Here is a 23,985-nt window from a genome sequence, read left to right as displayed (position 1 = left end):
GAATTTAATTAGCATTTATATATTTCAAAATTAAAATTAGGATCTGAGTTTTACAAGAAATCTAAAGATACATGGAACATTTTGATACTGCATTAAAAAATCTAGTAGTAATGACACAGTTAACAAAAAGTAACTTTTTTTGAACATCAGAATAAAACTGATTATTTCTTACTCAGTTAGTTAGTTAGTTTTTTTAGATGATGAATGCAATTCCCAAACTGCTCCATCACATTTTGAGAGATTTGCAAAAGTTGTAGAGAAGAAATATTTTTGTGTACACAATTCTATGTGGAATGGTAGTCTAAAATTATAATTACTTCTCTGAAATTTAAATGACAAAGAGGGAAAAGTACAATTTTTATAATGGAACTAACCTGACTAACCTATTTCTTTCCATTTTTCCGCAAAAGTTCACAAAATTAGTTTTTGGTACTTTTAGCCAGTGTAGTTAAGAGTTAAATTCATATTCAGTATCATGAAAGACTTCTGTTATATAAATTTTTGCAAAAATTCAGACTTTTTGAATTTTTATATTTGCCATTTTGAATTTGTCAATTTTGACATGAGCCGTTAGATTCAATAATCTAAAAACCTCTTAAGAGTAAAAAAATATAGTTAAAAACTATTGATAAATTATCAATAATATAATTGATAGCTACTTTTGTAATAGACTTCATATTTTTCTAATCATCTTGTTAATCATATATGATATCAAAAATTCCTTTTGAGGGTTAAGAGTCTTATTTAATTTTGATTGCAATAAAACTTCTCCAGTACGACACATATTTTAGTTATATGATAAAGTACGTGAAAATAGTTCATTTATTCATTTAACCATTCGTTCATTTACTTTTTTTGTAAATTTAATTTTAAATTTCTTAAAATGATGACAAGGAAATAATTTGGAAGTCAGATTTTTATTAAACGTGTGAAAAACTATAGAAAACTATTGCTCTTGTTCTGAGGTTTTTTTTTGTTGAACTGTAAGATGATAGTTACTAAAACTTTGAAATGTGAAATTAAATGTAAAATTAATTAAATATGTAGTTAATGTTACTGAAGTTAATTAAACATTAATTTTGCTTTCTTAAATATATTCAGTTTTATTAAATATTAAAAATATTAATAATTATTAAATATTAGCAATTATTGCCAAATATAATAATTGGCCATTATTATTATTACGTTTGATAAAATTTGTTAAATATTACACCGATGTACTAAACAAAATACACTTTGTAGTTATTACTAGATTTAATACACAAGTTGTACTACAATACTAAAAGCGTAAAATTACACAGATTGCTCTGAAACTCTAAAATCATATTATGAAGATTAATTAAAGTCGAAAATCGAGGTAATATAGTTCTCGGACCACAAGCAACAACGGTTGATTAATGGTAATAGAGTTCACGCGCGTTCAGACCACCAGGTTTACACGTGTACGTTAATAGTAACGCGCAATAAATAAAAAAACAAATTGCTCATTACATAATTGCTCCGCGATCGTCCGATATCTCCCCGAGCCTTCTTCTTGTTCCCGCTGCTCTTTCGCGGTACTCACACGGCGCGGCGCGCTAAAATGTCGTTAATTACCATCGCGCGCCCGCGCGCTAATTATCAGAGTAGTAGCTATCGGGATAATGACTATCAGAAATACGACGGACGTGGCATTTTGCATGGCACTCTCGAAATTAATCATGCGCGACGCATGCTGTATTACGATACATTGCGATACATTTCATAACGGATGGACTTCGAGCTGTAGGGGGTTTTAACAAATCACCGAACTCATGCTACGCGCTCGGAAAGCATTAAAATATATTGGGTTAATTACACGATGCATTCACTGCACGATCAAAATTTATTCTTCGGTAAGCTTGGCTTTAACGTTAGATTTGATAATTCCGTTGAAATATCGAATTAATTTATTATTATTCGAATTTTCGTTCAATACATGGATTAATTATAAATAATTTGTACGCCACAATATCGGTTGCTGTAACGCCCACGCGTAAAGTAACAAAAACCAAAAATCAACTCACATCGACAGCTGACAAATCGATCGTTATCAATAGCAAATTTTTACGTGCGAATTGTCTGTGTCCCATTTCAAACGAAAATTCTCGATAGAGAACAAAGCTATCGCCATTAACTCCGACGTTGCTAATGAGTCTACAACGAGGAGCATAACGTGCGATAATAATTCTCTTCCAAATTAATTTGAAATACAAGGCGCAAGAGGCTGCTCTGCTCTAAATACTCCGCGCGCAATTATCTTACGGCAAGGTAAATATTTTTATTTGCCGATGGCGAATTAGTTGGTCTATAAGCCGCTCGGTACACTTGCTGTGCGTTGTAAGTGCGGTGTTCCGTTTGCGTATCTACACGAGGTCACCCTGTTGTCATTCGCGTGGCGAGGCTCGAGCGGTACGTGCCTCTCCCTGCATCGTCGCATTTTCCCACGAAACACGTATCGCGACGGGTACCAGGTGTCAAACATAGTTGCTTCCCCATGAAGCAGTTAGCGCCCACGCGATTAATTAACTCCCACGATCGGCGACTCGCAGGCGCGCCAAGACAAACGATAATTTATCGAAGCGGTTTTCGGTACGTCCCGCACGATTTATTTGCTCGAGACGGGAGTCGAAGCGAGTCGTTCGGCGGGAGAATTGTAAATTACTTTTTAATTGCAAATTGTCGCGCCCGCCGGCGACGATTGTTCTCCTAACGTTCGAGTTCAAATATTTTTAGACTGCGAGCGCGCGAAGTGATACGCGAGTCGCGGGCTCGAGTGATTCAAATGTAATGGAAAGCCGCGATGCGCCGATTATTTATTAATAATTCATGCATTTCGCCAAATTTATGCGTCGGGAATGTGTCACGCGCGCGATAGTAAATTTAGGTCGCACATACAGGCAGTCTATCGCGTTTCAATTAAGTAGCTATTATAACTTGATTTTATTAATCGTATCGTGTTACATGGCGTCAGGATGAAATTACGTGTACGAAACGAGTCGACTCCAGGTCGAGTAACGTCGCGACGCATTAATAAATGCCTATTATCGCGCAATTAATCTTAGTATTTTAATGGAGGAGAGAGATTGCCAAATGCGTACCAATTAAGTTATTATATTTCGCATTCGGGTGGCGTTGTTTTGGATGCAAATCAAAGTCCGAAATTGCCGCTTAATATTTTAGGCATCTGTTGTTAAGAATGGGAAGGTGTTACTTTACTGCTACTTTTAAAATAACGATTTGGTAATGACGTCACAGTTTTCTTAACGGTAATGGTAACGTCAGGCTTGGGAAATGATCACTTTTGACAAATTACTTTGACAACTCGTTGCATTATTCATTGAAGAAATTAACTCATTAGTTGACTGGTTACGTAACGAGTAAAGTTGCAAGTTAATATTTTTCAATGAGTAACAAATAAAGGTAACGAGTTGATTGTCAAGAGTGACTATTCCACCTTTAACCTTGCCATTGCTATGGTAAAATGTAACGTTATTACAAAATTATTAAAAAAAGTGTTATAAAAAAATAACAATAATTCATATCGGCATTATTTATTGTAAATTATTACTTCCTATCTTTGTCTATTGTTACGTGTTAAATCTTTTCTTAACAACAAATTAATTTGTTATAAGCTTTTTATAACATACTGCGAAAGATGTGTAGTTTGATGAACCAGTTGCTAAAAGCGTACCTGTGATCTTTCAAATAGTATCGTTTTTGAAAATATACAAGTTATGAATTAAAAAAACTACAAATATAAGAAATCATTAAATAGTATTTATTTTATTGATATTTATTGAGAAAGTGATGAAATATTTAATAATTAAAAAATGACAGTGACAGTAATAAAAAGAAATAAGGACACTGAAATAAATAAATGGCTTGAATTTATTTTTGAAATTGACAAATTTGTATTCATAACAACTGTTAATTTTACTATTATTATTTAACAATCTTACCTTAGTATCATATATATTGTAATAAAATTTGTATTAGTTTAAGTTAGGAAATTTGACAGAAATTTATAAAAATGTTGATTTAATTGGGACAATTACTGTAGATAAGTGAATATAATGAATGTAAAATATTCTGCAAACAAGTCTTCTTTCATAAAAATATAACATTTCGAAATAAAATTGCACAATTATAACGTTAGTTATTTAAATTATTGTTTTCAATTATATGAATTAATGAAAAATTTACATCAGTCAGTTACAGATATAACTGACTTTTTAAAATGCTGATGGCATGCATACAACAAAATAAAACTTGTAAATTTTTGTTTGTATTATTTATATTTTATTTACTTTTTATTTTTATCTAAATATTGTTTATATGAAGCAGCATAAAAATGTAAAATATTGAAGAGGTACGCTTCAGCAACTTTCCCCTCTTTGCCACAATCGTAACATAAATTCGGCATTTGTACATTAATGATCTAATGAGGTTTCCTATCATTCGAGAACATCTATTATAAGAAGTTCTGAATGTATTAAAATAATAAAACATGTAATGTAATGCACGATTAGTTGAAATGCAACGCGCAATGCAAAGTCGCGTGATCATCGTATATTTTGATAACTTTTAGTTTTCAGTTATTTTGATAAATGTGCATGCGTGATTATAATTAATCGACTTTTCACGAGTGAATGTTACGAATGCCGTGAACAGGCAACAAAAAGGAAAGAGATGAGACGATTCGAGATAACGAAATTGGTTAACGATAGGCAGCACAACCACAGAATAAGTAATTTATTATATTACTTGTTACCTGTGCAATTAAACGTTTATTCTTTGTAATAGTTTAAATTTTACATATTAATGGATAATACAATACATATACACTTTATTACTTTTTTTTAGTATGTTTAAAATTTTTAATTAAGTGATACATAAAATGTTTAATAAAATATATATTCGAAATTATTTGGCTTATAAAGAAAGAATTAGATTTCTGTTTGTTTTATTAAATTTGCATGGAAGTTTATTCTTTTATTTTAAAATTAATTTTACAATATAAGTTATAAAATTTCAATTTAAATTTAAAAATCTGCACAAAATAAAATATCTTTATTTTTCACGTTTATACAAAAATGTCAAAGTTTGAAATTATTTAACTTTATATAAAAGAATTCTATTTGCTTTATTAAATTTGCGTGAAAGTTTATTCCTTTAATTAATTTGGCAATATACGCTATGAAAATATCGTACAGTACTTGTAAAATGTTTTGCAACGCTTGAAAATTGAAGCATATATACAGGGTGTTCATTAAAGGTTGTACTCACTTTTTACCATGGGAGCAATATTTACCGACGGATATGTATTTCTAGCATATTATTCTATTAGAAATAACAAATGCGTGCTCCAATGGTAAAACGTGGAGACAACCATTAATGAACACCTTGTATGTATATGAAAATAGATATAACAACAAAACTTGATTAGCTTTTCAAAAACCTAGATTTGAGAAACCCCCCCCCCCCACAAAAAGCTCGATAATTAAACCAAAAGTTTAATTATCAAGAAGAAATTTTCCCCAAATTTTTTGTATCCGTACAGTTTCTGATTTCTTGTGACTTTTAATAGCGACGTAAGAGAAGTGAAACTTATTCGGCCCTCCTGTGTATATTATTAAGACTCTTTCGGAAGATCTCAACAAACTTCCGCGAGATATCCGATCTGTTCAAAGTTAGTTATTGTTGATTCGTGGCAAAGTGGAGTTTGTACCTCTGAGTCAGCTAGCGCGCCCTAATCGAAAATCGTTGGAACAATTTCTCGTGGGGCGCGGACAAACGACGTTTACATCTCTCGCCATCCATTCTTCTTCGAGGGAGCGGACGTAGAAATATGGCGGCCATCGTCTCGCGCCATAAATAAGACCTTGCGTATTAGGACACACGGCTCTTTCGCGGGAAGCAACCCACGCGTAACTTGAGTCTCGTCATCGGTGATGGTATTGTGTCTGACTGACATATTCGCGTCGCGTCGCACGTATCGACTGAGTGAAACCAAAAACAATTGTTCGCTGCTCTCACCTCGTCAAGCACTTTATACATTCCCGTAAATATATACTCGTGTGACTCCGGGAATAGCACACTAGAATAAGTAGAATAAACGGATCGAACAGAGCGTTTCTCTGCAACGCGAAATCGTAGTCGAGAGGCGCTTGAAACGAATGACTGGTGAAATCTTTCACAAAAGCGGAAATGTCAACGTGAGCGTTTAATGATTTTATTGTTAAATTATTATTAAACGATAAATTTAACAATCCAATCACTCAACACTCACGTTACGCGTGAAACTTTGATATTTACAATTCTGCATGAGTTTATACAATTGGAGATCGATTATTATTCACGACACAAATTATAAAATGAAGCTGCTTATACGAGTGAGAGAGAGAGAGAGAGAGAGAGAGAGAGAGAGAGAGAGAGAGAGAGAGAGAGAGAGAGAGAGAGAGAGAGAGAGAGAGACTGACTGACTGACTGACTGACTGATTGACAGCGTTTAATAATATTCTACGGCACTGCCCTCTAAGAATGTTACAATCGACAAAATAGCTAGATACAGAATATAGAAACAGACATGAAAACAATACAAAAAAAAAGAGAAACGAAAAATAGAAATAAAGATAGAATATATATCAAAATGCAAATAACAAAAACGAAAAGAAGCATCGAAAATAAAAATAGAATGCATAAGAGAACTGAAAAAATTTTTTATACAATAAAAACAAAAACTAAAAATAAAAATTTATTAGAAAAGAAAACAAAAGCAATCAATATGAGTAGAGACGGAATAATCTATATGAGTAGAGACAATAATAATAGCGGAAGAGCAAAATAATAAACTAAAGAAGGGGTGAGAGAAAGAGAGTGAGAAAAAGGTGCGCAGAAATAAATCAAATTCAGAATCTTTTTATAAATATGTGTAATCTGGACATTTCGGCTCTATATTCGAGCCGATATTCTTCAGCATGTATTCTTACAGATGATACTAGAGTATAAATCGCTCGATTCGAGCCGTCTGCTGCACGTATTCTAACACATAGTAACAATATATATCAATTTACTGTCAATCTCGAGACGGAGGGTTCCTTTTGTGAGGGGATATCAAAAGTATAAGCGCTGCTAAACACAGATATATCGGGAATTGGTCCATTATGAAGAAGGATAACAACTTGTAGCAGTGTAAAAATAACATCCACGGAAAAAAAAGTCAGAAAAAGAAACTCGGGACTAGCAGTTGTCGTCAGAAATATAAATATTATTAAGAGTCACAATTAAAAATAAGGAAAATAACGGTATTAAAAAAAGCCGATAAAGAACGAACGAGTAACAGTGTCTTGTAGGTACATGAGATATAAAAAGATGTTGCAGAAACCAATCAAAGTAATCAATAAACAATAATAACGATCGATATAAAACTCGCATTCGAATTTTTTAAGGACAGAGAAATAAGCTAGGTTATTTTTGTCAATTTCGCGCAAGTTTGATTTTTCTTATTAACCACAAAATAGGTAAAGGGAGATAAAAGAAGAAGTTAGAGGGGGAGCGTTACACGGACTCTTTTAAAGGGACGTTACAGGTATGTTCGACTGCGAAGTTATCGAAAAGCGCGCTTTGTCGATGTCAAGTTGAAAAGGAATGTCTGAGGAGGCTTTACGCGTTACGCTCATCAAAGGCCTTCGGTGGGGTCTTTGTGCGGAATTGAACATGACAGTCGCGACAACGGTCGACAGCGAAATCCTGATTTACGAAGCGACATAGTTCTCCGCTCTTCGGCTGATTCAGGGGGGAACATACGTCTTCCTCTCGAGGAATATTGCCGGATGTCCGTATTACACGGACGTGTGACGAAATCGCAGCAAGGCAATTTGTCTCGTAGCAAATGGTAACTAATTACACACACTTTCGATAAAAAAACCTTTTTTTAAATAATTTTAATTCTTTTCAATGTATTTTGTCTGCTAAACATGAATCCGTTGTTATCCAAATTTGCTTAAAACAGTTTTAAGATGAATAGCATTGTTTTTTTGCTCTTTTGATGTTATTCTTCTTAAAATTGTGACACGCAGATAGCCAAATTTAGATGACGTGCTCAGTAAGCAAAAATATATTAAAACTGTTGAAATTGTTGAAAAGTGTTTTACGATTCTCATTTTCGCAGGGCTGTGTTATGTAACGCGAATAAAATTGGAACAACTGATGCTTTAGACGCAAAATTTGTAGAAAGACATTTTTTTCTTTTGAATGAAAACGAAAGTACATATATAATACAATATTTAGCGTTATCATTATTTTAGTTTGCCAAAAAGTATTACATATTAATTCGAAAAGCGTGAAACTCCGCAATGCCGATTAATTTGAGACGTTGGATTCTGTGGGAAATCGGCTGAGTGAAAATGTTGCATGATTAATTTGTATCTCAGATACTCAGGCGCGGCACGCGAAATATCGGCCGTTCCGGAAGAGGCTGTTACGAAACCATCCACGTAAAGAGTGGAAAAGTGGGAGCTATAAGTAAGTCCAATGTATGGTCCTTGTAGATATTTTCACGAGGCAGGCAGAAGGAAGATAACGGCTTTTCGCTCGAGCATCGAGTCATTTACGATATACTACAGTGTTTATCCCCTCAACTTGGCTGCACACATACACACGCTCAAGCGTTGTATCGGGATTTCATCGCAAATATTGGTTTTGTAGCGGCAGGTGCTTAGGTGGTTTGCAGATACGCATTTAATACATGATATCGACTTCGGTCAATTTATTAAGAAGCAACAAGGCGGCTCGAATAATCCCCTGAGATGTAAATATTTCCGATAAATATTAGAAAAGTATGCGCGTTATATATAATACGTAATGTGACTGAGAAATAATGCAATCGTATTCGTAACAGCCTGTGATCAATACATATCGGTTTCTGGCTTAGTAAAATAATTATTATTATTAGCCCACGCCAGGAAGATTACATTACATGTATAAATTCAGAAAACAGGAACTATTCCAAGAAACAAAAATGATTCTCATTTTTATTGAACTGCTAATTGTTATAAATCTGCAACTTTTCTCCGAATATATGAGAACAAAATTGTAGACTTTAATTAGAGAAGAAGGTATATATGTAGTATTCAAGTCCTTGCAGGCGTTATGACAACTTACGATATCTCCGTCATTAGGTAACGAATTCTAATTAATACTTAAAGAATCATTTGTTTAATAGCCCGTCGTTACAGTACAATGCTGCTAAATGCCAATACATAAAAGCCGACATTTGCGATAGGGCATTTGTACTTTTAAGCATTTCGAAACTTTTTCAAGGTACATTTTAGAATTGATGTAACTTTTAATTCTTTTGAAGCATTATCATACGAATATATATATAAACTTGTGTTTCTTATTATTTAACATTTTATTTGATTGTATACATGTCGAGTTATACAAAGTTAAACAATTTTTATAGATTTTACACGTTTTATAGATTTTCAGTACTCCAATTTTATATGCGGAAGGGTTATCTGTGCATACATAGATTTGCATATATTCTGTAATATTTTCTCTTTATTTTGAACAAATATGTACTTTTATAACAAAACGTTCTGTTTTTTTTAACAAAACTAATTTTTTAAAATCTATTTTTGTGCGGAGAAGGAGTATTACCACCTCTGTTTCTCTTCGACTCATCATGCAGTGTCGTCATACTTTCATAAATAACATTCTAAGTAATAAATATTTCATAACTTTTAGTTTAAATTAAACAATACATTGACGAATATAATCGTTAAGTTTTCAAAATTGACAAAATTAACAAAGTTGTTTATAAAATGTAAATTTTTTGAGGATCCACTAAAAAATAAAACATTTTTTAGACTTATTTGATTCTTTCATTAATTTTATATTTACTAACTATTTATATTTATATTTCCCGTTTTCTGTTTAATTCTTTCCGGTACAAAAGTGTTTACAATGTGACGCAACTAATGGAGAATCATAACTTAGATTTAAAAAAATCGACTTATTCGATTTTCACAGGAAACTCTTCAATTGTTCCTTATAGTAATCATTGAAAAAAGTTAATATTTAATAAAAATAAATCTTTTTCTTATGTGATCGTTCACCTTTTAAAAAAGCCGGCACGTAATATCTGTCCGCAAAATCTCTCTTTTCTGTTTCGTTCTATTCGGTTAAAAAACTCTCTATTTCGTTAAAAAACAGTCGCGCGTTTTAACCGAAAAATTCGGCAGAAATACTCCTCGTGCGATGGGTTACACAATTTTTGCTTTCATGTATTAGTTAATCGAGCGTAATAAAAATGAAATATTTGTGTGTTATCAGCAATGCTTACACAAAAAAGGAAAACCGCTGAAATGTAAAATTGTTAATTAGTTGATTACCTTGTAAATAAACAAAATTATTTCTCTCGGTTTCAATAACAGCGTGAAATTGTATTTAATTAATTCGCGCGGTCATTGGCAATGATTGCATACTATATCTTATAGAAGAGTGTTTATCATTTATCCCTCGCAGAGATAACGTGAGCTTCGTTCGCTAACGTAAACTGTGGTAGTTAATCGGATTTATGTCTAAGAGATCCAATACCGTGATGCTGTCCAAATATTGAATTCGATCCAGCAAATCCTGTAGTAGGCGCTTTGCTTGCTCGCGCGCTTGGTACAACGTTATTTGTAGCTCAATAAAACAGTCACAGTCTTTCTATAATATTACCTGAATTTTCCAAGAGATTGGGTTTATTGTTTATTCACTGCTCCCCTCGGTGTTTCAAGACAGAACTTTGACTATGAGACAATTCTGTACTTTTTCTTTTTTCAACATGAAAACCTTTTACTTTTCTTTTATCTCACAATCGGAGATAAAGCGAAATTACTCGGTGTAATAATTTTACACGTAGCTGGCGTATCGATTATGCAAATCACTGGCTATTCATATAAATGGAGAGGGATTGTATACGGAAATAGCGGTTTTGCTAGAGTATCTAAAAATTTAATTGGGCACAGATTTGAAAATAATCTTGTTACATCAGAATTAGAATTATGTAGAATGCTCAAACTGGTTGCTAGAATGTCCAAACTTTTGACAGTGTTGTTCATCATGCTTGAATGTCCCTCATAATATAATGGCCCGGACAAAATTATTTTCAGATCCGTATCTAGGCAAATTTTTAGCTACTTCAGCGTTCTTTCCGCGTAAAAGTGCCCGTATGGAACAGTGTTTTTTTTTTTTACCGGCGATGATATATTTTCGTTCACGTGTCTTCGTATTCGGTGACAGGTTCTCTCTTTTCCAGTAGGCATATCCGCGAGTAATGTGGAGTGCGTGTGTTTCGGGCGTTGCATCTGACAAACATCATCCGTGAAGGATGTCAGCCACGTGTGTACCTTAACATTCATCCGTTTACAATTCTTGTTCCGACATCGGCTCCTGGCTATTTTTTTTCACGTAACACTGACGGACTTTACGCCCCGTCGTACGTTTAAAACACGCGCATGCAGATAGATGTAACACTTTTATATGAAAGTGCTATACGTACACTTGCATCTATCATTGAGATTATAAAATGTGATTTACTTTTGTGGAAATATATATACAGGGTGATTATTAATGAATGTCCCCACTTTTTACCATAGGAGCATGATTTACCACCGGATACGTATTTCTAACATATTATTATATTAGAAATTACAAATGCGTGCTCCTATGGTAAAAAGTGGGGACATTCATTAATAATCACCCTGTATATAAAATACAGAGTGAGATTTTACATGCGCTTTTTATACATAGTATCTCATTACCATTCGTTTATTAATTCGTAATACTTGCGGATAAAGTTCCTCAAAAAAAAAAAAACAATTTGTATAATGTATATTTTACATTATTACTTCGCTTTAATTGCAAAATTTAATAAACGTGCAAAGACTTGATTTGAACATGAATTATTTTTTGTTGAAAAATACACGTTCGGAGAAAAAATGTTTTATCGAAGGGGCTTTTTTCAATGAAATTAATGGTCAGTGGTAATGCAATTCGGTGCACGTTATTTCTCTTACAAGAGTCCTTTTTGCGGTAGATAAATATATGTTTTTTTTTACATAGATTATATTAATTTTGTTAACTAGAACGGTCAACGATAGCTTGTCACGATAGGAGACGGAAATAGAAAGATTAAGGATATCGGACATGCGATCGCTTTTAATCCTTAATATTCGAAATTCATGTGACAGTGGCACGTAACTTTTAGTTCCATTCGCGTGGATACACAGCGGTTTCCAGCGCGGTGGAAGAAACGGTATCTCGCTCGGTGATGATCGCGGCGCGGCGGCGCGGATGGCTGGATGATTTAAAGCTCGACTCTGGCTAGAATCGCGGCCGCTCAAAATCGCCGTCGTCGTCGCTACGCCGAACGATACGCAATTTCAACTTCGCCTCGCGATAATCGTCGGATTATTCAACAGTAACGATCGAATAGAGCAATTCCTATCGGGACGTTCGTAATAACGTCTCGCGCGGCAGCCCCTGCAGCGAGTTGAATTCGGTCTCCAATCCAACTCGAAAGCAAAGAGCTTAGTTAGTCACATTCTGCGAGGGAGGTATTAACTCGACGTCGGGATGGTAGGAGAGAGGAAGAGCGCGGTACGTTATCGCGGTGCATGCGGTCGTCATCAGCGAGATAACTGTTCGATTTGATCGGTCAGCACGTTAGCTCGAACGACCTTTTGTGTTATTTATACCGTCGTGTGAGTATAACGTGACATTACTTATATGTACGCTCAAAAAGGAAGTGTTTACTTTTAAATTATTAAAACGTTTGATTTTTGTCACTGTTTTTTTAAATACTTAAAAACGTTTTAAACGCGGGTGCTTTAAATTTTTACAATGTTTAAAATTGAAATTTTTAATAGCTGTAAACTTTTTAGTTTCTGAAATTTAAACACCGCCGTAAAATCAAAACATTTTTTTTAAGTATTTGAAAAACAGAGACAACCGTTAAACATTTTAATGTTTTAAAATTAAACACTACTTTTTTTTAGTATATTTGCTGACAATTGAGAAGTTGCCGAAATCATTATTAATGGTTGTATTTTTATAACGAGCGGACAGAACAGAATTAAATAAATACAATATTATTAAAAAAAATTTATTATTTTTATTAGCAAAGCGCAAAAAAACAACTTTCGAATATGTAAAATTGAATATTATGAAGAAGAGCCGGCACGCACGGTTCGATTGGTTGATTGAATTAATCATGCATTTTTGAAATAAAACCATCAAAATTTGCAATTGAAATTTATGAAAAATACTTTCTAGCAATAATAATTATAATGAAATTCCAACAATAAGCTATTATATACATAAGTGATGGATAAGAAGTCAGGAGCGACATAAGTGAATCAGTAGTATAAATGTATCATAAGATAGTAGCAAGTCCGTGATTTCGGAGACGGCTAAATTCTATTTTTTACAACTTAAGATCTTGATTACGTTATAACTGATTATTTAGAAAGCAATATGTGCTTGCCATCTTTATCAAGAAAATTGATCAGAATAGGCTGACGTAACGATCTAATATGACTTTATTCTAAATGCAAATTTCTCAAGATTTATGACTTATAATTCTGACTTATAACTACTGTGATATGATTAACGGCTTATCGTAGAAAGGCCGTAACAATGCCTTCTAGAAATTCCAGATAAATTTTTTTGTAAAAACCATTCATATTACGATCTTTTGAACTTACGTTATCAAATCAGCCAAATTTTTGACTTTTTTAAAATATTTATTTATACACGGAGAAAAGAATTGTTGAAAAACTAAAATATTTAATTTAACACGATTAAACATTGGGTTGATTCAACAATTGTTTTGTTGCATAAAAAAGTACAGTTCAAATTCAAATTTTTTAATTAAAAACTAACTACACCCACTCAATATTTAGCTGAACATATCGGAGCAAATATTTTAGTTTTTAGAACAATTTTGTTCAGTATAAATGTCTATAAATGTATATTATATTATCCGTCATTGTGCGCGCTAATGAAAACGACGATTCTCTTCTACAAAATAGTATTCAATTTACAGCGCTCTATTCATTCATTACAAATAATAGCTATTTAATCTCGGGCATTTTCCGATTCTCATTCCGTGTATCTAGTTTCCCTGCCTGCAACTTTCTCTACTGTCGCAATTGTGCCGGTCCGGTTGGTTGGCTCTCAATCTTCAAGACTTACTTATTTCGTGGAAGTTTACCTGCGCTATCAAGCAACGATCGATAATGCGAGATTTAACGTATTTATACTGCGCTTTTATTGTTGAATGCAACTCTGGAGCGTGTCTCTCTCTCTTTCTCTCTCTCTCTCTTTTACGAAAACTGCACGCGAGCGAAACGACGTGACGGTCGTTTTAATTTTCGGTGAAATTTATTTTATGCAAGATAGTTTACGCAATGGTTTTTAATTAGGATTATAAACGATACTGCGAGTATAAGCTGAGGATATCGCGTGGCTTTCTCTCTTACGCCACTCGTTTCATGTTGTCGCCCCAAGCTCTTTCTCTCAAGAGCAAAATTTCAAAGGTGTGAGTCGACGGTTATATATCGAGTGGGGCTCTATTTAACTATAACTAGACTTTAATTAGATCAGAACTTTAATCATATTTCATCCGGAAAATTGCTTCGTTAAGATTATTCGGAAAAGAAATTTTGCGCGTGTTTACGTAGAAAACATTGGGGGACTTTTAATTAGAAAAGAGAGATTGACCTTTACTGTCGTATACGAATACGCCTTGTGACGCGAATTACCGTCTGGAACTTTGAGTATAAACGTTCGTGAATATTAGCTCCGGTATTAGGGCTAACTTGACTCGGTACAGAGATATCTCGAGAAAAGGATGGTTTCTTTAAGGGAGATAGTTCGAGCTCGCGGGTAAAATGGATATAAAGAGAGCTTTGCAAACGTTTCTTGTTTTTTACAGTATTTGCTTATTCCATTCGTTTCCGATACGAATTCCCCGATACGGCGGTGAGAATTCACGCGCTCTCGTCCGTGTCGATTTTTCGAATTAGCATCCGATTAACGCGATCGGATTAACGATGTATAATTCGAGCATGCTCCAGTTTTGTGTTACGACGCAACTGCCGTCGTTCCTGCGACGCGAGAATTCTCAAGGAAAACGGAGTACTTGATCGCTCGGTAACGAGGGAAATATCGATGATACATCATGTAATGCGGCTGACATGCCAGAATTACTCGTAGCCTACATACATGAGCCTTCATGTGCAGCGGCAGTTATGTCGGGGATGTAGGGCCAACGTTACTGTGCCAACGCTGGTCACGTGTCTCTAATTAGGTATCGTGAACCACGGATAACCGATGTATGCGTATATCGCTATCCAATTAACCCTTAAATATCGAGACGTCGCCAGAAGTATGCACTTGATTACATTAGGGATGTCGACTTACGATAAACGGAAAAGGGATGGAAATTTTTTTTCATAAAAAAGTGCACGTAAAAATGCACGTATAAGCATTTTTTAAATTAGCTTATTTCTGCCAAGGTACACGATACATGTATATGTATGCAGGGTGAGAATTTGGACTTTGTTGAAACTAAACAGTTGTTATGTATTTTATTTAGTAAATAAAATGAAATGAATATTATATCTTGAAAGAAAATTGTTATTTTTATTAATATATAATGCAAAAAGAATATAAGATACCAAGAACGTAAGACTGAAAAAGGTCTATTAAATGTTTTATTTTTTTTTTAAACTTTATTAAATAGGATTTAAAAAATAAAATTTGTTTACCATAGTTAGAAAATAAAATAAATTAGTGTACTTTGAAAAATATTAACATATTACATATTTAAATGTTTATTTTTACAAGTTGATTTTTGTTACGCACTTTTGGAAACACTATATTTTTATAAAATAACCGTTTTTTGCTAATATTCAATATATTATACATATAAAATATATTGTGCTGTCGACCTGCAATTGTGTAAGTTGCAGTTGATTGATGTTTCGATTTAAGATTTTAAACCCACGCGTCAAGACGTCGGGAACGATTTATCATTCCTTCCGCGCTTTTTTCGGATGTCTGCCTCTTGAAACCTCACGAGAAAACTCACGGGATTGTTCGCGTCGACCCGCGTCGCAGATGTTCCTTAAGTTGCGACGTATACACACCCGGATTGCAAATGGAAACTACAAATGACCGGTGAATGCGCGTTGGTAAATCTGGCTGCGCGAAAGGGAAAATATGTGCCGTTGCATTATGCGCGTTGCTAGCGCGTCGTCTCGGTGAAAGGGGTGGGTTTTAATTAAAACAGCAAGTGCACGAGGGAGGAAGAGTGAGAAAGTAATGGGATTCTCACGAAATCTTGCACCGCGGATTGACAATACAATGTTTCTACTCATTCCATAATTTAATTCTCAACATCAGTGCAACGCTTTTCTTAAAGCATGGGAATTTTTCTTTTATTCTCGATTTCACAAGAATGAAATAATGGTGACGTCAATTTTCCTCTGTTTTCCTTCCGAGAAGAAATTGTCGACTCTCGGATGTAATCTTTTAAATCGAGACTAGCTGTATTAAATATATTTTTAAATATTATTACAACAGCGCGTTTACTTTTTTCATTAAGAATTCAAAATCGCGATGTTGCGATTCTTGGTGAAAGCTGTTAAATCTTTATGACTTGAATTGATATCGCAAGTATTTTTCTAGAGGGCATTGCTCGGGCATTTCGTGATCATAAAAGATCCACGATTTGAGAAAAAAATAAATTTTATGTACGTAGATATATTCAAAAATATGATAACGCGCGATGCCATATATTGCTCGTTCAACCGTACTCTGCGCGGGCAACGTACATGTGCGCCGTGAAATAATGCACGCAGTAATGGCAACTGTGTAATTCAACGCTATAAATTATTAAACGCCATAAGCGAGGCTCGGTTTAAAGACGATCGACCGCAGGAGGCCGTCCTACACACTTCTAATTACGTCGGAGTAACGATTACAATATCGTACTTTATCTTACTTTATGAGAAACGTTGCGGGCGTAGGAATGTTAAAGAATGGATTATGTTGAGTAATCGAGTACCTGCGTCGTGCGTTGGCCCATCTATGGGGGGATAGTAAGCGACTCGGATCCGATCGCATCAACGTTAAGTGACAGATCGCCTTTCTTGAGACTAGGAGATTCTCGAGGAAAGCTTTTAGGGCGCCCTTAGGGTGTACATACGCACACATCACGTTCCCTTCCGCAATCTTATTCCAACAGGACAAACATTTTATCTGTGATATGGTTATCGTTGTCGTCCCCGTTATTTTGTACATATTTCGGAGTCCCTCGTGAGACTCCTTGCGTTTTCGCTTTCCCATGCGTTCGCGTCTGTTTGTTATTGGAAAATGTTAAAGCTAAACTATATTGTATTGACAAGGCGCGTCGGATGGCCGACATCAGATGGACAAGATATCCCGTTCAAACGTCAAATAAACGTCATCGGGCCGCGTGATAACTCGTTCAAAGCGTCAGTTGGAGTGCATCGAGTCGCGAGATAACTCGTTTACGAGCGCGAAAGGGGTTTCAGCCAACTCAGGCAGCACTCGCTTCTTAATACAATAACGAAACAAACGTGGCGTAAAAGATTTACACAGAACTGTCAACGGAATTAAAATGAAATTTTGAAAATAGAACGCATCTTCAAGATTCTTGCCGATCAATAAGCCATTTTATACTGCTGCTAAAAGAATTATATTTTACGTTTTCTATTTGTTATTCACTTATCAGTCAATTTTTCACTTATTATTGTTAATATGATTTACGCAATTTATTCATAATTGCTACATGCAGATAAGTTATATATCAAATTGATTTCTCTGTCCCACTTTTTGGGGTAAATTTTATAGGAATCATTAATAATGTTCGAGGAATAATAACGTGATAACGTTTTCTACTACAATGTGATTAGCTTTTAGTCGAAAATGCTGTTGGTTGATTGCTATTAATTGCGTAGATTACAATTATTAGACATTTAATCACAATACATTTGTACCGCATTATAAATTACATTAGTCAGTAATTAGTCAAAGTAACAGTAACAATTAGTTAACTACGATGTTGCCTTATATCCGATTTTATCCACATGTATCAACATTAACCCAATTTTGCTGTTCTGTCTGCGTAACGTGATAATCTAGGAGCTATTGAATAATCTAGGAGAATTGTTAGTCGGCTTTAGTTTAATTTCGACTATAGACGCTCTCTCTCTCTCTCTCTCTCTCTCTCTCTCTCTCTCTTAGGTTTAACTCTCGTTTAGTTCGTGAGGCCAAAGCGAATTATAAAAACGGCGTTTCCGCGTCGCACGCTCTCTTGAGAAGGAGGAAAACTTTAATAACGTCAAAGCAAGAAATGGAGGAGAGAACCAATCTCGGCCGTTTGTTAACGCTATTTTCGGATGTAATCTCTTACTTGGAAACCAGATATAATACTTAAATATATTTTTAAAAATTATTACGATAGAAAATTATTTTTCTTTGTAGGAATTCCAAATTACATTTTTTGTTTTGTTTATGATCTTTAGCTTTATTTGTCTTCACATTAAATTTATATTCGTACAAAGCAGAAAACCTTTTATGTTGAAAACGGTTTCTGTTAAAATTCTTTCTGTTAAATTTTTAACGTAACCGTGTTTTAAATTAAACATAATGCGACTGTGCCATTTGAATGTTTTATATTAAACTGATATTTAATATTTCTTAGTTCAAAATAACAATTTAATGATAAAAAGACAAGTAATTCAAAAATAATGCAGTTTTGAAGCGCAAGAGTTCCAAGATAAATGAACAAAGTATATCTGTCAACATATATTATGAATGTTAATTATACTAAAGAAATACGTTTTTAAATTGAAATCTGTTTTTAAATTGTATTAAAGTGTTATATCCTTTTTGTTAATTTTTTATATAATATTTTTGTTACCTTCCAACACGATCATCTTATGTTAAATTAACACAAAAGTGTTTGAATGAACCATTCATGTGTGCGATACATGTTAAATTTAAAAACACAAATTTTCCAATTGTGTATATTCGGAGAGTTTAAATAGGATGTTAAAAAAACAGCTGCGACATTTCTCGGTTTACCTGCTCGGTAATACGACTTTAACAGGGCTTTGGCTACGATTGTTGGCGACTTACAGTAAAAAGTTATTTATGGATTTCAGAGTTATAGCCGAACATATCGTTCATATATATATATTTACCTCGTGCCGAGTCGCGGTCATCGGATTGGTTTTAGAACTCCTTCCTCCTTTCTACACTGATACGTTTGCCGTAAAAATAGTGACACTTTATTTTTGTCGTTCCCAGATCGATAATTTGATCGAAGAAAGAAATTTTATCGTCGTCCCAGCGGATGTTCAAACTCAATAAAAAAAACCATACCTGTCTGAACAAACTTTACAATTCCGACGTTGTGAGGCGGAAATTCGTTTATTAGTCATCAGGCAATTTCATATTTTTTGTATCATTAATCTTTTTCTTTTATAAATCTGAAACTTTTTACCGTTCTGCTGCATACTTGACTTGTTAATAAATTGATGTCAAAATCAATGGAGGATCAATGCGTTTACAATTTCAAATTACTAAATTACTTAAATATTTCTTCTCAAATAGTTGATTAAGGAAATATTAAAAGTTACAGAGGAAATTTATTAGTGCGTATTAAAAATGTAAAATAGTTTTATAATGTAGATAGCGCGTTATTATGAACGGTTCGCCTAACATTGGAATATTACAGTATGAAATTTTTCTACGTCTGCTCTCTATGTAAAATTTCAAAATAAATTCCAATATATACATGAAATTGGTTACCTTCTATTTATTTTAGTCAGCTTTAAATTCTCTTCGACAGCTTACGCTTTTACATTTTGTTATTTATATGAGAAAAATCTACCGACGTTAATGTCACCAATCTCGTCATATATTAACGACTTCGGTATGTATGAGATAGTGGAACGGGGAGATTAAGAATTTTCATTTAGCCACATTTCTCGAATGAATTCCTTCACATCGGTGAGATGAGTTGCACGTGGACTAAGGACCTTCTTCCCCGCCCTACAAGAATTTACGTTTCGATCCGCACTAATGGATATTTGTGGAAATGTGTGCGCGAATGTCCCTCTTTCTACATTCTACTATATTTCAAGCTTGTTGTCTATTTATATCTCTCCGGCTCCACTTCAATCAAACGAAATTTCGTTCGTTTATAATAGGGTTGTGATCGGCATTTGTTAATATAAACGGATAGCTGGATAATGCATTAAAGCTACTTCATTATTCACGTTCCGATATACAAAATAGCCGGATAATATGGATCTTAATAACTGAATCTGCGAATTTGTTAATTTAGAACTCCCCTCGCTACAAGAAATAGCATAGAAAATAAATTATGTTAAATTAGTTAGAATTTTTCCTGCTTTTTCCGCTGATTCTGAAGGAATATTCTTCTCAGCGAGAAATATCAAGAAAAAAGGAAGCATGCAAATTGATTGATATTTTTGTACCAAGATTGAAAAATATTCAATTAAATTTGCTTCTTTATTTCTAAAGATTTTCAGCATTTATTTTATTTTGTTATGTAAAGCACGTGAAATATGTAAAGCGATATTTATTATAATTACATACGGTGCAGAGTAGGAAACATTTTGCATTTGTGTTAAAACCGGTTCTTGTTAAAATTTTAATATATTCAAAACGTTAATTTTTAACACGATTACGTTATTGTAATATTTAACAGTTCTTAGCGTTAAATAACACAATTTATAAGCGAGTAAACGACATAAAAATAATGTAATTTTAGTCTAAGGTAAATGAATAAAACTATGAATATTAATTTTATTAAAGAAATATTTTTCACGCTCCATTTCCAAATTATTACACTTTTGAGGTTAACTTTTTTACATAATATTTATGTTACTTTCTTATATATTCATCTTGAAATTAACATAAAAATTTGAATAAATCGTTCGGAATCTGCGATACATGTTAAATTTAACTCAAAGTTTTCAACTGTGTGGATATATATATACATAACTTATATGTGGATACATATACATAAATTTATATACATATAATTATACAGTTTAAATTATAAAATACGATTTATGTATAATTTCAATCAACTTGGCCACGTTGTGTTTTACGGTTAGTTTTCCTTCTAATTTTTTTTTGCAATTCGACAGTTCAGAACCGAATTCGCAAATTCAATTCAATAAAACTCACGGGCTTGACATTTGGGATGCTAAGCTCGGATTATCCGGATAATTCGAGCACCTGGATTTGAGCGGATAATTTCGGTATTATGTCGTCCGAATATTATAGTCTTAATTTATGTCACCGCCGGTTCTCCTCCGCATCGAATCTCAATTCGTAAAATCTTCCTCGTTTGACGGCATAAGTACTTCGCGGAAATAAACGCGACTATTTTGAGTTCACCCTTCAATATCCGTGATGGATGCGCAACGTTACGTCCCGTGTATCCTCATTTTAACACGTAACTGCGTTTCGTATGTCCCGGGGTCACGCGATCGCTCAACCGATACGGGGTAAACGGTGTAATAAGCGAAGTAGCCGCGGGCTTTTATATATCAGGAGCCATCGGACCAGCGCGTGTATTGCGTGTTCCGTAATTTACGGTTATACGGCAATTCCGGCGAACGCGATGGTGACGCGTAAGCTACGTTGCAAAAACGGCGTAGCATCCCCGAAGGGGATTCTCGATGGGGCTCTTGCTTGGCTTCCTGCGCGCTCGCGAACAATATCTGGAAAAACGAGATGAGACGGATAAGCGTTCCATCAACGTCCATCTTCGGCCGGAAGTTTACGGAAGTTACCGCTGGTCCGTCTCTCTCCGATCAGTTTCCGCTTCGCCGGATCCATTTCTCCCGTCCTTATAATGGCATATCCGCGCGGTCGGCGTCGATAATCTCTGGTTATCCCGAGGTCGCGATCGGACTCGTCCCGAGGTCGCGATCGGACTCGTCGTATTTTAGTTAGGAAGAATCGCGGCAGGTAACTGCGATACCACCGCTAATGTATTCGTTCGCATACATATCCGCGTTTGATGCGGGGGCGGCTATACGTTCCGCGATTACGCCGTGAGAAATCCCTTATCGCGGTGGAACGAGCAACGGAGCTGCGAAAAGCAAAAGCTCTCTGGAAAACTGTAATTGGCGTATCGATAAAGCTTCTTGCGGTTATTCGTTTGCTGCGGAGCCATTGGGTCGATGCGCGGGGTTTGTGTTTTTCTATCGGGATATTGCATTAAATAAAATTATAAAGTTGTTTAAGAAAGGGATTGAGAAATTCTTCTCTGGATAAGAAGAAGAGCATACTGAAGCTCGAGCGTGAAAATTTTGTTTTAAGGAGGTTTTCCAGCTTGGAAAGGTCGAGCGGAATCACGTGAATTTTATATCTTTTAACACGGGAGCTTTTAACCATTGTCACTCTGTAAAGAATAATTTAAATTGCAATGAGCTCTCGCTAATAAACGATGTTGCCATATTTTCGCTAGTGTGACGTCATATTAAAGAAAATTGCAATTTATAAGCACACTGTTATACGAAAATTATACGACGAAATTCTATTTTTTTTATTTATAAAATGTTCTTCAAACTTCGCATGACAATACAATTTTTTAAAATTCCTATATTTTGTTTGCGATTAAACTACTGGAAATTCTTCTATTCCATTTCTATTAAACTCAATGCTATTTTAGAAAATTATTTAAAGATAATTATACAAAAGTTCTAAAAATTTGAAGATATTTAGAGAAGCCTACACATTATTCTCATAAATTTGATCAAGCTTTTATACTACGTGAAAATACTGGAGATCTTCTCAATCTCGCTGTAATCATTTATTCAATTTTAATTGATAAACCTGATAAACTTCTTTTATTAATTTCACAGATCATTGTAATAATTTAAAAGAAGCAATTGCAAGAAACGGCGAGAGGGAGAGGAAATATCAAAAATTTTACGTAGCCTTGCATATAATTATCTTGTAATATAATGCTTAACGCGAAACCAGTATGGTATATCGCGAATCAACAAAGAAAGGTCATAAACTGCTCATTTTGTAATAGCGCGTTGTACAGCAGCATTTCCGCGATATCGTTTTGCGGTGCCAGGTGTCAGAATTACTGGTAGCTGCAAAACGTTCGAAACGCTCGTCACGTTTCGCATCACGTCTAATAATCGATCGACGCTTTCTCGGATTCGTCGATTATATCGGCCCACGCAGATCCCGAAATGCACCCGCCAGACTTTTACGTATATACAATCTCTGCCGTCTGAGTACTTGACTCGCGTCAAATCGGTTAAAGTGGTGCCGTCGTATTGTATAACAGAAAACGGATGTGTTACGGCGCGTCTTTTACGTAAACCTGAAAGTACGAGGTTCGAGCGAAACTTTCAGGTGTGAAACTTGCTTGTAACGTCGCTCTTATTTCAAAAGGGTAAAAACGTGCGCCGCGCTAAAAGCCTGACCGACGATGCCGGGTGAATTACCCCCGAGACACGTGCAACGCGAAAGAAACGCGAAAGAGAAGAACGCGCTCTTTCTTCTCTTCTGGCGGTTCATACAAAAGCACTTTAACGACGTACGCAATCAATAAAAAGAAAATGACGGCGCCTAATAAATAATTAATTGTATAATAACTTGTTTTCGATCAAGTCCACCTTTGCATAAAATGCTCCCTTGCGCAAGATCGCTCGATGACGGGTTAAAAACAGCGGTATATTTATTTTTCAATCGTGTGATTGATTTCCCTTTGGTGAGGGTTGATCCGATTGCGACGCGTATCTTTAAAGCGAGATGCATCAGCATACGCGTTACGCGTTGCCTTAGATTTGTCGAATGCGTTCCTCGTTTTCCTGA

General features: G+C 34.7%; 1 protein-coding gene across 5 annotated transcripts in view; it reads left to right on the top strand.

The window, feature by feature from the left end:
• LOC105199815 (synaptotagmin-7) overlaps positions 1 to 23,985 on the top strand; it is a 248,139-nt gene that overhangs the window by 112,441 nt on the left and 111,713 nt on the right. The window lies entirely within an intron of this gene.

This window comes from Solenopsis invicta, chromosome 7 (genome assembly GCF_016802725.1).
Source record: "Solenopsis invicta isolate M01_SB chromosome 7, UNIL_Sinv_3.0, whole genome shotgun sequence".
Classification (NCBI taxonomy): Eukaryota; Metazoa; Arthropoda; class Insecta; order Hymenoptera; family Formicidae; genus Solenopsis; species Solenopsis invicta.
The sequence above is the reverse complement of the archived record's forward strand: the minus strand, read 5'-3'. Positions and strand labels throughout refer to the sequence as shown.